The sequence below is a fragment of the Ursus maritimus genome, unplaced genomic scaffold (genome assembly GCF_017311325.1).
Source record: "Ursus maritimus isolate PB19 unplaced genomic scaffold, ASM1731132v1 scaffold_6, whole genome shotgun sequence".
NCBI lineage: Eukaryota > Metazoa > Chordata > Mammalia > Carnivora > Ursidae > Ursus > Ursus maritimus.
In genome coordinates, this window is record NW_024426774.1 from 71,855,620 (window position 1) to 71,867,971 (window position 12,352).

Below are 12,352 nucleotides of genomic sequence, written 5' to 3' on the forward strand. Positions count from 1 at the left end.
CATTATCCCATTGAACAGGGCTCTCTCTCTCTCTCCTATCTTCTGATTTCTGGCTCCACTGCCACCACCCCCTCCTAAGTACACACTAACACTTGTACTTGGACTACATTTTCCAAAACATATACTTGGAGTTTCATTTACTGATTGCTCTGCTGCACTCCAAATGGCCCAGCATTCTGTCGATGAAAGAGTGTAAACCATGCCTTACTTGGGATACGGTAGGATGTGATGTTTAGAGAAAGGAAAATATGCTTCCTTATAGAAGCACCAGGCACTCAACCATCTGGATTGGGGAGAACACTTTCAGTCATTCATCCTGATGTTTTGTCTACGTGGTACCAAACATCTGGGACCTGGGTGACAGACTGAATGTTTCACTTCACATCCAGATGTTTTTGCATTATGCCGAAACAATTAAAAGACATCAGTTATATTTTTAAGAATTTAAATAGTAAACGCTTAACAGTTATACTAATTTCATTTCAGTTTTGAGATAGAAAAGATGAGGGAAAGAGGCAAACCTTTGGCTGGTTCTTGATGGAATATGCTAGTTTTTTATTTTTAAAGCCACATATTTTGCAACTCAACTACAAGAATTTTTAAAAATTATGAAGAAATATCTACAGGAATACGGCCTGTTGCTAAATATACAAGGATTGGGATTGTCATTCAATAGTAAAAACACTCGGGTCCTGCAAATTCAGGTAAGATGTGGGCAGTTAAAAGAAATTATTGTCAAAAATGGTTGCTTAACAGCTTAAGAAGTGAGAGCATCATCCGAAATGACTCTGTAAATACATGTATTCCTTGCACGAAAATGAGAATGCACGATCCATAGGTTGTAGAGATTCTAACAATTTGCAAGGAGGCTTTTCAGACCTTTTCAAGATGCATTTTTGAGAAATGCTTTGAATGATTCAAAATGGAAACTAAGATTCCATCCGCAGGAGCCACCTTGAACATTCTGTCACAAGAGCAAGAGCAGAAAGGAATGTTGAAACATTCTGCAACACAACCATTTGGGGGGGGGGAATGTTTTGCATTATTTGGAGAATTGTATTTCTCTTGTTTTCCCGACTTAAATGGGTTTGGGTCTAATGCTTATTAGAAGACGTGTTCCGCGCATATTTCTTGTATTAGAAGACACAGCATTTAATCTGGCGCTGAACTGCCAACAGGTTTTGTGGCCACGTCTATGCCATGAAAATTCCAATATATTTTTCATTACTTCCAGGAAGGCACATAGAGTGTGTAGATTACACGTAGCAGTAGTATCCAGCTGAACTGGCCTGGTACAGCACTCTTGCTGACTCAGCACATCGTTTCTCTTTTCCAGATTACTAAAACAACTTTCCTGTGGGGTAAAGACTTCACAGAAAGCAAAGGGGAATAGAAATACAGAGGGGCCTTATTTTCACCCTTAATTATACCAAGTCCGAAGGCAAATGCAAAATCAGACTCAACTTTTCTAGGTTTATAGAATTAAAAACGTTCCTCCACTTGCCGCTCTCCCACCCCCAGCACCATAGGAATCCCGTAAAGTTGGAAGGAATCTTGTTGTTCACCCATGAATTTGCACAAGGCCTTTTACCCCGCGGGGCAGGGTGGGGTAGGATTCAGGCGCTAGGTTGCCAGGGCCTTTTTTATGCTTTGTGTCGGGTATTTTAAGCAAGGCAGGTCAATCTCGGCTTTGTGGACTTGGACCAGCACATTTCTTAAAAGTTATGCATTGAGTAAGCTGCCTATCCCAGACATCACATAGGCACTTGTAGGGCCTGGAGTGAACCTGGGGTCACAGCACGTGTCCACCTTCTCTGCCTGACTCAGCGCTGGAGCCTTCAGAGATGGAGGGTTGTGTGTGCATGCCCGCCGACCACGATGTACGACCTAAAAGGCTAGGGCCCGCTACTATACAAAGCAAATCTTCCTGAAGTTCAGGTCTCTGTTCCGTGAACACTCAGCAGTCTGGTGCGGTGGGAGTCGCTGGGCGGCAGGGTAGCTCGCGGACCCGGGTCAGGAAGAATACTGTGAACCTCCGGTCTCCCCAAAGCTTTCCACCTCCCCCGCCTTTGGCCTCCCCCACTAATCAATGCAAATGTCGTAGGAGGCCAGGTCCGCAATTGGCATTCCAGAGATCTCGGACCACCAGCCGAGCTTTAAATAAGTGCAGATGTGACAGGCGGGAGACCCGGAGAGGCCGCCTCTCCGCCCCGCACCGCCCTCCCCGCGCAGGCCAGTGCACACCGCCGCGGGCCTCCGCTGAGCGCGCAGGGTGCCTGCGGCGGCCGCGGGAAGTAGGTTCGAGAGGAACGGGGTGTGCACCTAGGAACCGCGGAGGCTAGGGAGGCCCCCGAGTTTGAAGGCAGTGCGGGAATGGTGTGAGCCCCGTGGTCCATAACTTCCGTGGCCCCACTGCTTCTTTTCTCAAGGGGCTGGGGAGCAACCTACCCTCGCCGCCAGCCCCGGCCTCCAAGGGCGGGCCCGACTGCCGGGCCTGGCTCGGGAAATACTGAACTTGGCTGGCCAGGACGGCTGGAGAGGTTCCGCTCTTCCACCGCAGGCCCCGACCCGCAGGCGACACGGAGAATCTGGATCTTCTCCCCTGCTTCCCCACCCCATGCGGAAAGGCACCTTTCCCGTCCCAACCCCAGCCTGGAGGCTCTGTGCCCGGACGAAAGAGCCAAGTCAGAGACGTCGGGGCCTCCGGGCCGCGGAGAATGCGGTTTTGAGATCAGTGCGGGCCGAGACGGCGGGAGCGGTAGAGGTCAAGCCCGGGTCACTCCCAAGTCCGGGTGGAGGTTGAGCGGCTCTGGCCAGGGGCAAGAAGCGGCCGGGGCAGTTCCACCTCTGCAAACCGCCTGTGTAACCCGCGACCCGCAGGCTCCCTTGTAGCCCCGACTGCACGCTCCGAGTTTAAGGGCTTGGGGAGAACCGGGAAAGGCAAGGGGGAACCAAGCGCATTCTTCGGTGTTTGGTCAGCCCCTAGCCCGATTCCGAATTTATTTACAACCAGCCCCCAAACTCTCCAATCTCGTGGTGGTTCCATGAACCCTGTCCGGTCCCGGGCCGCGCGGCCACCTGCCTGCGGTCTCGTCCTCCCACCCGGGCCCTTCGGGTCCTAGCGAACCCTTTCGGCCTCTCTCGCCCGTCTCCGCGGGTGCCGCTCCCGGGGCCCGGGAGGGTGGCGGGAGCGCAGCTGCAGACCGCTTGGCTGCCGCCCGACGAAGCGCCAGGGCCAGGTCCCCACACCTCCCCCGGCTCCAACTGCGCCAGCCCCGCGCCCCTTCGCTGCGGGAGCGGGTCCCCCCGGAAACCTGCAGGCCGGGAGGGGCGGGCCGCTGCGCCCCGTGCAGGGCCTTCTCCACGCAGCGGCCCTGCCGCCAGCCCCGCCACCCCGGGCCTTCCCATTCGCCACCCACACACGCGAGTCCCGCCGACGGTCCGCCCCGACCCTCGGCGCCTCTGGACACCCCCTCTGCCGCGGGGCACGCTCGGCAGGACCCCGCGCAAAGGACGCCCGCCGGAGCCCTGGGGCCGCGAGCGTCACTCGCGCCCTCCGCCGCGGGCCGCACCCCGCGCGTCCCTCCCTCCTTCCTTCCCTCCCTGCCTCCGGGCCCGGCGCGGCGATGAGGGCTCCAGGCGAGAGCCCCAGGCACCGGCGCGCACGAACCGGCCGAGCTCCGGCAGCGCAGAGAGCCACGTGCGCGGAGCCTCGCCGCCCCAGCCGGGTCCCACCCGGGTCCCAGCCGCCCCCGGGTCCCAGCCGCCCCCGGCGTCCGCCGCACCCCGCGCCGCCGCCCGCCCGCCGCAGCCGCCGCAGCCGCTCGCCGGCACCTGCACCCTGCTGTCCAGCTTCTCCGTCCGCAAGTAGAAATGCTACGACCTTCAATGTGTTTTCGGAGACACGCCTGAAAAAGACGAGGGGGCTACGACGATCCGAGCGCCGAAGCGCAGAAACGCGAACTGGCCCGGAGCGCCCGGGCTTGGCTCAGAGACGCGTGTAACCAGTCCGAGAGGCGACAGCCATGGGTCTGCGGAAAGCGGAGCTCTTCAAAAACAGGGTGATAAACCGCTTCTAATTATATCGAAAAACTATCCAGATCCTCAATTATTTTCTGTGGACCTGTCTTCACTGAAATGCCGATCGTAAGCAAAAACAAAAACTTGAATTTATTGACGTAAGTCCTGTTCAAAGAGGCCAACAGGAGTACGAGGCGCACAGGGATGACACTGCTTGGCGATGCGACCACTATACCATACTTTGCGGGGACATCCTAATGAATTAATCTCTTTTTTAAGTGTGAAATGTAGCTACGCAATTTCCCCTACAGCTAGCAATCCCAGATAATATGGTTACTTCCCTAATGTAAAATTTCTTGGCGATGTATCATCTAAAACAGTCTTCGCAAGGTTTCTGATTGTGTCACATAAACAGCAGAACGGAACCAGGCTAAGGAACTATTAAGTCCCTTTATGTAAATACCTGATGCCATCATTCAAAAACAGTTGTTGGTTTGCATAGCGAATCTAAATCACGGGGCCAAGCTCAGCTGCCCTTCCATGAATAATATCTCAACTTCCCTCCGATCCCAAAGAAGACAAACTGCAATGTCAGTACTTTGTTCTTTAGAGAGAATAAATTGTCCTTTTCAGCCGCCGGAGGTGCTCAGGAGTGAGATGTGCTAGGCATTCATATGAGGATATTTTGGAAGATGGTGCAGGTGTGGGCTGACTTAAATTACTGGCTTTTGTGGTTTTTTTAAAGGTCAAATCAGGATCTGGTTTTAGGGAAGGCAGAGAATAAGATTTCCTGACATGAGTTAAAATGCCCCTGTGCCGGGTCTCAGATGGAGGAGATAACACAAACCTGATAAGACGTTTAGCGGCTGCAGCCTGAAAAATGACGAGCCCATCAGCATCCGTGTCATCAATCAAAACTTATTCAATATTTGCATTCAATTAGCCAAATGGCTCCACCATTTTGAGAATTTTCACAAGTAAGCAATTAGCAGAATGATCAGTAAAATCTTCCACGCTCACTCAGTTAATGGTAAATTATTGAGCAGTACTTTAACTTGTAGGAATATTTCATAGTTTGGGAATTTGCGGTGCGGTTAAAAATGAAGTACAAGAATCGCACCGTTAAGTTTTCTGAACTGGGAGAAAATACTACCAGAATCACTTAGGTTTCTTTTTATTTTTTTAAATCATTTTGGAACAAAGACTCAACTTAGGAAACAAATCGGAACATCCCTAACATCTGAATATAAAGTGAGTTGAGGATACAGTTTCTTAAGTGATTTTTTTATATAAAAGAGCTTAGTGACCTTTAAAAAATCTCTTGCTTAATTAAACACATAACATAAGGAATATTAAGATATGTATTTTCGTCTTATGTAACTAGAATACCTTACATACCAACCTAAGAAACTAACAGCTATGTTGGCTACCTTCCCTAAGTATCAGTAACTTAAATTCCCTGAATATAGCTGACCTCAGTAAGCTGAATCATAGGACATGAAAGCTATTTCATAAGAACTCTTTATATATAATTATGCAAATCATAGTAGTTTTTAAGTCACTAATAACTAGACATATAAATTTTCTGGGTTGAAGGAGAGACTGTAAATCTATCATATAATTTTCTAGCCATCCTTTAATATGAGATAAATTATAGCATATAAACATCCTCGGGATCTGTTTTATTATAAGAAAATAATTTTCTTTGCTGTCAGAGATGCCCATGAGGGCGTATTTTTATTATATATTTGAAAGCTGTTAAATTTGATGATTAAACACATAATTTCAAGCCATTTCTCAGAAAAGTTCTCAGACTACTCAGAGTATTTTACTTCTGAGTAATGCATTAAAAATACAAAATGCGTGACATTTATATTGAATTTTTGTAACAGAGAATGTACCTAAAACAGGAAATACGTGCAAATAAAAACTAAAGACCTAGGTCCAGATGTAAAAGGACATTCAAAATTCTGCTTCACAGAAAAACGATCTATTTTACCAACAATTCTTGCAAAATTTCTCTCTCCAGGTCTGCCCTTTACAAAATGACAAAAACTGTTCAAGGATCTGCTTACCAGCCTCACACAATTGCAGCTGTGTGTGTGTGTGTGTGTGTGTGTGTGTTTCAATCTCCATTCACCTTTGCAGGGCACAGAAATAAAGGAAAGATGAAAACCTTGAGCTACTCTGACACACATAAGGACTTATAGTTTATTAATCAGAGAATTTAGCTTATCCCCTCTGCTATTCATCTGAAATTAATTAAGTGCGTAGAATTACAAGGTGGGTGTATCCGAGACAGCAGGCCCTGCTCGGACTAATCAAAAGGGCACATGTTGAATGAGTACAATTTAGTTAAGGTTAATCCAGTGAAGATGATACCTCCCTGGTCTTAATTACTCTAGGTGATAGATTGTGGAATGGGAGAGTAGGAAGGAAGGGAAATTCGGCCCTACTGACTACCAGGATCTTCTAATTTAATTTAGCTCCCTGTTTTCACAGAGGCAAACCATTTCCATTCAGAGAGCAGGACCACGCTCTCTGGGTTCTTGTTTAAGGTGGGTCAAAGAAAAAAAAAATAATTGCATGTGTATTTTTAAGATAAATAAATGGAAAACAAATATGAAGCTTTCAAAGCTGTTGGTGATAATGTGCCTTTTATTACAGACATGTCAGTTCAGAACTTTATCACAGCTCAGTGGATTCTTTGTGATTTCTGCTGGGGGCTGGTTCCTTTTTCGAACTTTCTTCTGAGTGCTGACACTGGGCAATTTGCTGAAATAAACAGAGATCGTTTCTATACCTGCAAGACTGCATTAATGAAATGACTGTATATGTATTATTTAAAAGCAATAGTTTAAAATATTAACAAATACACCACTAACCACCACGCATAAATGACACAAACACAGTGGGGAGCATGAGAAGCCAATGCAAGAATACCTACTGTACGATTCCATTTATAGAAAGCTCAAAAACAGACAACGCAAATGTACATGTCACAGGTCAGAATAGTCATCACCTTCGGGGGAGCACAAAACAAGAGGGGCTCCTGGGGGTGTTGCCCATGTTCTGTTTCTTAAGCTGGGGGCTGGTGACACAGGTGGGTCCACTGTATGAAAATCCAGTCGGCTTATGAATTTGTGAACTGACAATTTGTGCACTGCTCTGTATCTATGCCTTGTTTCAATAAAACGTTTACTTTACAAAATTAAAATGAATAAAAGAAAAATACTAAGAAGGGAGTTGGATTATAGAATGATACAGTCTTAAAAGAGGTGCGAGGGCTGAGTTCTTAATGTGTTCACTTTGCCATCTTTCAATCGGCTCACGCACAAACGTTTTAAGATTACGCCTCTGTATCCAGACTTCACTAAATATTTGGATCTTTCTTGTTTCTTTTGCTTACGTGAAAGTCCCGGTCTGATTAAAGTGTTTCAGAATCTTATTCTGTGTTGGTACTTAAAGCGCAGCCCTCCCGCATTTAAAAAAAAAAAAAAAAAGCTCATCTTCTCTTTGCGCACGCATTAAAAAATCATCAGTTGATTTCCTCGTTTTCAGTGTTGTGATATATTTTCGGCTCAAGAGGGGGTATCTGTTTCTGATTTATTAGCATTTGATCCCCTAGTTTCCTGCCATTGATCAAGCCTAATACTTAGCTCAGCTGATGAGTTTTATATGAAAACTGATATTTCAGGAAGACGGAAGGTTGGGCCCATTTTTAATATTTTTTCCCTTCATCTCTTTCAGAGTTTGATGTACACGGGAGACACCTAGAAAAGCCTGGAACTGTATTTCTTTTTCACTACGTCTCCCTGGTATAAACCGTTTGGAAGCAAAAGATGGATTTATCAATAGAAGAGACGTTTGTCCGGTGTCATCCACATCCTGCCGCTGTAGCTACAGTTACGCCCTCTCGCCAACACAGGCCTTCACCGCGCTGCTAACCCGCTGTCTGCCATTCAGTCTCCAGTGAAGTCACGCTGAATAAGGTCAGCTCGTTGGCAACATCTGCATTTGATCAGTTTGCACAAAACGGGGGCCTTCCTAACGCCGGACTTCCCCGAAGTCCCCTCTGACAATAGCCGATTCACCACCACTGCCTGAATCTCCCTCAGGAAACCTTTTTCCCCCTCTGAACTAGGCAGTGCCCAGACTCGATCCTGCCCTAATGAGCCAAGGGACATTTGTGGTCCCACGCCTTCCGAGCTGGCAGCACCCTGTGGGAGAATGTCCCTCCTTCAACTGGGAAGCTGTTGTTCTAGTTATTGCTAACGTTAGGGCGATTGGTGGTCCTTTATGCATGTCAGTACCGGGAAGGAGTAGCAAGTGGAATCCGGTCAGAAAGTCATGGGCCTGTTGCTGTTGCTTGAACCGTTGTAGACCCTGGTAGGGCCAGTTCTGTGTTCCCAGGTACACATCAGTGACATCAGTGGAGGATTAGCACTAGCTGCTGTGTGTGTGTGTGTCTGTGTCTGTGTGTTTGTGTGTCTGTGTTTCCTTTTCTCTTTTCTTTTTTGCCCCTTTCTTCCCCCCACCCCCCAGCCATATTTTCGGCGTTGTATTGTCAATCTGTTATTCCAGTAGAAAATGTAAAGGACAGCTCTCAAGCCCCCTTTTCTTTAAAGCAAAAAATAACTTTTATGACAGTGTGATAGTCCCAGGTGGTATTTTGATAGGCAGAATATACGTTTTCTTCATGACAACCTAACAGAAAAAAACAGAAGAAAATTGATGAAAAAAACACAGAATGTATGTTTTATTCATGACAACCTAACAGAAAAGTTGATGAAAAATCATGTAAACTTTTACGTGAAACATCAACCTGAAGATAGCATGAGAGAAGTTTTAGAAAATTCGGGGCACCATTAAATTCATTCTACCTGTAGAGCCTTTAGAAAATGCCCCCATCAAGCATTTACAAAATTTGTTTGCCACATTTTTAAAATCTACAAGTCTGATTGTCCTTCCTCTATAGAGGGTGGGGCAATTCGGCTGAAAAAAACTTGTCTGTGAGTTACGTTTTCACTGAAGGGCTTCGGAGCCTAACGGTATCAAGCAGGCGGCAAGAGGCTCTCGAACAGTCCCGCTCTGCCGGAGATGTCCGAGCAGTTGAGGGGAGGAGACCAAAACACATGAAAGTGTAAATATCAGCAAGAAATGTCAGGTAGGCAGCAAGTGAATCGCCACCTTTTCCTCCTGTTAAGGACATCAGAACTGGTTCCTGGTTCAAGCCTGAAGCCTCCGCTCGTGGTCCCATCTAAGGCCTCAGTGCCGCTGCCCCCCCATCACCCCGTGATCAGGGGTGCTGGGGGTCAGACAGACCTGAGTTACAATACCAGTGCTTCTGGAAGCAGAGCAAGTTCCCGAACTACTCTGGGCCTTGGGTGTCCCACCTGTAAATACTAGCACTACCTCCTGCCTCCGGCCGGTGTATCACACGTGTATCACGGTGCAGTGTCTGCACCGACCCGGCCTAAAGCAACGCTGAGCGCATGCGCCCTGCTCAGCGCGGGCCACTACGGTTGGGATTCGTGCTCCTGCCCTTCCCCAGCCCTCCCCACATCAGCCGGTCATGTGGGATTTAGTATCTAATGATTTCGTTCAGATACGAAGGAAATTGTTTTTGAAATACTTCAGAAAGCTGCTTTTTCATGCACACTGCTTCCAAGTCCACGGGCTCTCCCAGCACAACCCGGTTCAACAGGGATGGAAATTTAGGGTGATTCACATCACTGTCTTTCCCCCTAAGTGCAAAGTTACATACTGTACAAATAAAGGAACAGCTTTTTCCACCACAAAAGGATTATTTTAAAGGTCTCGCAATGGGTGTAGAAACCCTTGGCACCCGCGCCAGCGTGTGGTCCCAAATGTTAATATTCTGGAAAACCTGACCTTTCCACAGAGATTTCACTGGCTTGATGCATGTGACTCAAATGCTTTTCCTCACCTCGGGCGAGACCCACATGTCGGGCAGTTTTCTCACTCATCTCTGCTGCTGAACCCCTGACGGCCGGAGGGCCCCATGGCCTTCTTACCCGGAGATCTCCCCCTCGTCGGCAGGGCTCCCTCCTGGGGCTCTTCCATCTGCGTGTCTTCGGGTCTGCCTCTGCCTCTTGAAGACGCTGTGTGTTTCCAGCACCGCCTCTGGCCACTTGGCCCTCAGCAGCTCTCCTCTCCATGCAGTCTTAGCTACTCCTCTTTTCTTCCCTCTTGGCCATCCAGGCCTTTCTGCCGCATTCGTCTCAGCTCCCTGCTGTCTTTGGAATAAACCCTTGGCTGTCACCTTGACTGTTGTAAGCATTAGCCCTCCTGAGAGCTCTTCTTTCAAAATGAGCCTTTCCCAAGTTTCTCCCTTTGTTTTGCTCCCAAAGCAAGCTCACTATACCCTTGACCTTTGCTCTGTCTCCCTCCTGTGGCTGTCCTTGTGCTGATACTTGTCTGTCCTTGAGTGAAGGGGTGGGGCTGCAGGGGGGGGTAAAGAGGAAGAGGCTGGAGCCTTGACTCTTAGCCAACTTTGCTTGGTCATGTCTTTCCTCTTCTGTTGATCCATTAAGATGGTGCTGGAGCCAGCCATCACGTTCTCCTTCAGAACCACTTCTGGGAATTCTGCTTAACCCTACCTGCCTGCCCCACCAGCACCATCCAGAAACACAGTACGTTCCCAACGAATGTATTGACTCTGTCTCTTCCTCCCACCCAGTGTCTGGAAACCCCTTCACTTTTGTGTCATGTCCTCAGGGATGCTTCTTAACAAGAGCTGGGCCTAATTCAGTTCTTTATAGAACTGGGCAGGTTGCTGTCATTGAATTAAAAGTCCCATTCAATTCTGTTCAATCCAATTAATTTAAAATGTAAGGATGATTGGGGTTTGCTCTGAGTGATGCAAGAGAAAGAAGAGAGGATGCCACCTCCCTACCCCCGTGATGGAAAGTGAACTCACGTGAGAGGAATGGAGAGCAAGGCAGGATCTGTGTGATGGGGAGAGGGGCTGGGTGACTGCCCTGGACCCCTGGGAGAAGTCAGGGCTTGTCTGTGTCCGAGGGGCTTTGGGGGATGAGAAGAAGTGTTCACTTCTTTCAATCACTTAAATTATTCATACTTAGCTTAGTATCCAATTTACTAATTTTAAAGCAATTAACGTTTTGAAAATACTCACACGCTACCAAGTAGCTAATAAGTCAAGAATATCAACTTAACTAATTAGATTCCCCCTAACGAGTAAACATTTTTGCACACTTAAGCAATTAAAGTCTTTACAGTTCTAATATATCAGATTCCCCTAATTGCTTAGGCACCTGAAAAAATAAATTGGCAATAATTTCATGATAATAAAGTCATCAGCTCGCTTACACTAAAATCTGTTACACAAAAGCTAACACCCTACACTTACCTGTGATTCTGCTTCTTGTTTTCATTCCCATTTTCACTCAACCCCCCTAATGAGTCAGAGTCACTTTCTAAGCCAGGTTAAGGCTGCAAATACAGGTGGCTGGTGTCAAGTCAAGACAGGGAGCAGTGACTTGGGTGTGCTTTCCAAGGTCAGCGTCTGGCCAGCCAGGCACTTTGCTATTCAGAGACTTGATTCATGACATCAGAACTGTACAGATTATAGGTTCTGACCGAACAGATGCATTTTTATTATTTTGATCTTAATCTTTGCCCCCCAGTGATGCTGGTTCTGAGTATCTTCCCTTATATGTAGTACAGTCTTACAGAAGTCACCTTTGCAGCTGCCTAGTATGAGCATTTCTCTTCATTTTACCGCAGGTATAAGCCGCTTTTGCAGTTGCTGGCTCTCAGTGAGTCCTGGTCTGGTTCCATTTTAACTCGGATGTTTACTAAATTTGTGTTTCCAAAACTATAGCGCCGGAGTATGGATGTTCCATGTTCCAGTAACTATGAGAGCTGGGGCGAGTCACTTTCCCTGAGCTCCGGGTTCCTATCCTGGACTCCACGTCTGCTGAAGTCCAGTCAGCCCTAAGCACCTGCGATGCTTGGATTCTAAGTGGCCAAATGCATGTGACATACAGCCGGTGCTGTGGACCTTCATGGGAGGGTGTGACCTGGGCAGTGGAGTTGATGGGCTAAGTGGGAACTTGAAGGATGGCAGGATTAGACTGGATGAGAAAAGAGAAAGGGCAGCTAGAGAGGGGGAAAGACATGAGCGAAGGCCTGGCGGCAGGAATGAGGTGGTCCCAATAGAAGTGGGATGCAAACTAAAAATCTTGAAGAGAAACCACCATAGTGGCACGGCCACCAGGAGGGATATGCTTATGTATTAGTGGTGAACTTCCGGCAGCTCTGGTATCTGTTACCTGAATGTTTTTGC